This window comes from Atta cephalotes (genome assembly GCF_000143395.1).
Source record: "Atta cephalotes unplaced genomic scaffold scaffold00006, whole genome shotgun sequence".
In the NCBI taxonomy this organism is placed as follows: domain Eukaryota; kingdom Metazoa; phylum Arthropoda; class Insecta; order Hymenoptera; family Formicidae; genus Atta; species Atta cephalotes.
In genome coordinates, this window is record NW_012130070.1 from 1,830,369 (window position 1) to 1,833,512 (window position 3,144).

The window sequence follows — 3,144 nt, forward strand, 5'->3', positions numbered from 1 at the left end:
ACACACGCACACACACACACGCACGCACGCACACACGCACACACGACCACACACACACACACGCACGCACGCACGCATAACAACATTAATGTTAATCTCTATCAAATGCTGTTTATTTCATAAAGAAGATTTGCGACATGTGAAATGACAGAAGAGATTTCCAATGTATAAAATAAAGACATGCACAAATGATAGATATAATTAGCGTTGTTTTAGAATATTTATTGAAAGAATTATGTAAAGAGTCGAAATGTCTGAATGTATTTTATAATTTTTTGCAATTATTTCTTATAAATATATGATTTGATACAATCAGCCGAGCTCTAATAACTCTTGATTTATACTTATTTGAATTAAATAAAGATGACTTGTGCACCAAGATTCTGGCAATTAATTCATTTATAAGAAAGGTCTATAGATGCTTTGATGTGGATTTTCATAATCATTCCATGCATCAAAATGTCATACAAAATTTAAAGAAAAATTAATAAGAAAATCAAAATTATTATAAAAATATGTATTATTATCAATAAAACTTTTTTAATTTATTGACTATTTTTTAATTTATTTTTTTATTAAATGTAGAACGTTTCAATTTGAAGAGAGTTTTATACTTTTAGCTAAGGCTATATTTTTTAATTTGATTATTTTATATAAATGTATAAATGTAATTGGTGTATAAATGTAGACTAATATGTTGCTTGTTTAAATTTTCTTTCGTTAACTTCATGAGCGGTCTATGGAGTACTCTGTTCATGTATACAAAATACAATCAAATACAATCAAATAGAAATTCAGGTAAACGGACAACACGTACATACATGTGTTCATACGTACATACGTCGGATACATAAACTCATACGTTCTAATATTAAAGGCGCATCCTAACACAATAATGTCTCGACAACTCTGATCCGAGATGGGAGCAGTTTTTCTTGCTTACGTCGACGCGAAGGTGTTCCATCTACCCCGCATACGAAGCTCCGCGCAAAGCTTCGTCCCCCGACAACGAATCGTCTGGAGATAAACGACTCTACGCTGTCGATTTTGGCAGATCGTCTGGAAATTCATTTTCATCAAGAAATGTTAAACGATTTATCATAAAATTACTCGCTGGTGCTATTCCTCGTGACAAGATTTACAATATCAAAATGATAAATTTTTAGAGAAGATTGTTAGAGAAATACATGAATATCAGATAAGAACTTTTCTCGTTTAATTTTTTGTTAAATAGTAAAAGTATATGCTCGTATTAATGTAAAAACAATTGATAGATCAGTGATTGAGCCAAAAACGAAGTATTTAAAATAATTATTTAAATACAAAATAACATAGAAAAATAAATTAAAAATAAAAGGAATTGAATATAAAATATATGTTTCGGGATCACTGGTCCTTCTTCAGTCAAGAATTAAAAAATGGAAAACTAATTTGACATTAATCATCAATTAAAAAATGGAAAATTTTAATTTAGTGAGACAATAACATACTTTTGAGCTGGATTATTCTATTGTATGCGTAGTCACAGTTCGTAATGAAGTGATCTTATCGATAAAATCACTGGTATAGAAGTTAGTCATTTCAATGGAAGAGTAGTTAAAAATTTCAAAGATTGAATAATGTCCCGGCTTTATGCTACATCAATGCAAAAAAGTCATCATCCATCATTGTTCAGCGAGAATTAATAACTAAAATTTAATTTTTGTGTGAATGTTAATATTCAATCAAAGGTATAAGGCAACTCTGTGTAAATTCGGTAAATTAATTAAAAAATATATATGAAGGCAGAAACATTAAATTCCATGTATCAACGCAATCAATACTCAGATTCAAATGTAAAATCAGTCTACAGGACAGACAGTAAAAACTTTAACATGTATTTATTTGTTATTATTATTTCGAATGGACACAAATAGTAATAAAATATGATTCGTCAAGATTTTTAGTGTCTTTTTATAAATTAATTCTCTTCGTTTGTTCTTGAATATACAACATTTCTGAAATTCTTTTTTTATTGTAATTATTTTCCAAATTTAAGATTTTAGTGCCTTTCCAATCAAAAGAATGGTTATGATGCAATATATGTTTATATAGCACTGATTATTACGCAAAATTTTCAGAAATGTTTCAATCTTTCATATCTTATGTGCAACAATTCTGAAAGGAATCTGTAATATGTCATATGAAATGTTTTAACAGAAGTTTTTTTAAAATCTATCATATATAAATAAATTGAAAAACACATTTAAACAGAACAAAAAATCATCATGATATTAAAAATCCGAAATATTTACTAAAAGTCAATTTTTAATTAATCATGATTCAATTTAATGTTATTTGTCATTTTGATGTTATTGTGACTTGTTCTACTTTAAGGCTGTATTATTCCTGTACAATTCCTGCAAAGAAATTAAATTTGGAAGTATGTTTAATTTATACTTTAAATAAATTATATGAAACATATGAAAGTTGTGTGAATAAGATTATATTTTTGTTTAATAACACATTTTTTAGTTTATTTATTTTATTTGTTTTTATTTTTATTATTAAAAATAAAAGTTTAAAAAAATATTTAAAAATTTACATTTTTCCTTTATAAGTAGGGGCGACTGTAGTCAGTAAACTATAGGAATAAGTAGAATAATCGAGGTTACATTATAAACAAATCGCGCAAGACGCGCGTGTCTGAACAAATGGCAATTGCCGTTCAATCTGCGAGACCTCGAGGCGGACGCGTCTGTCTTAGAAATTACGCTACTCTGGTGAAAATTTTTCTCAGGATTTTTCAGAATTTTTCAGAATTTCTTTATAATTTTATAACTTTCTCATATTTTTTATATAAATTGGAACATTTCTCAGAAAATCTACATCTTTTCTCAGAATTTTTCATATGTATTAATTAAGAAATATCGTAAGATTTTTAAGATTTTTTTGTAAATATAATTTCTAATGTTACAAAATCTAAAAAATTAAAAAATTCTTTTTAAAAATTATGAGATGAGAAATTTCAGATTTCATTTGTATGAGAAATTCTGAGAGAAGATGCAAACTTTCCAAATATTTCTGAGTATTTTTGAAAAATATTTCAATCGTATAAAAATTATGAGAAAAATTTTCATCATCATAATTAAAAAAAACTTTAAG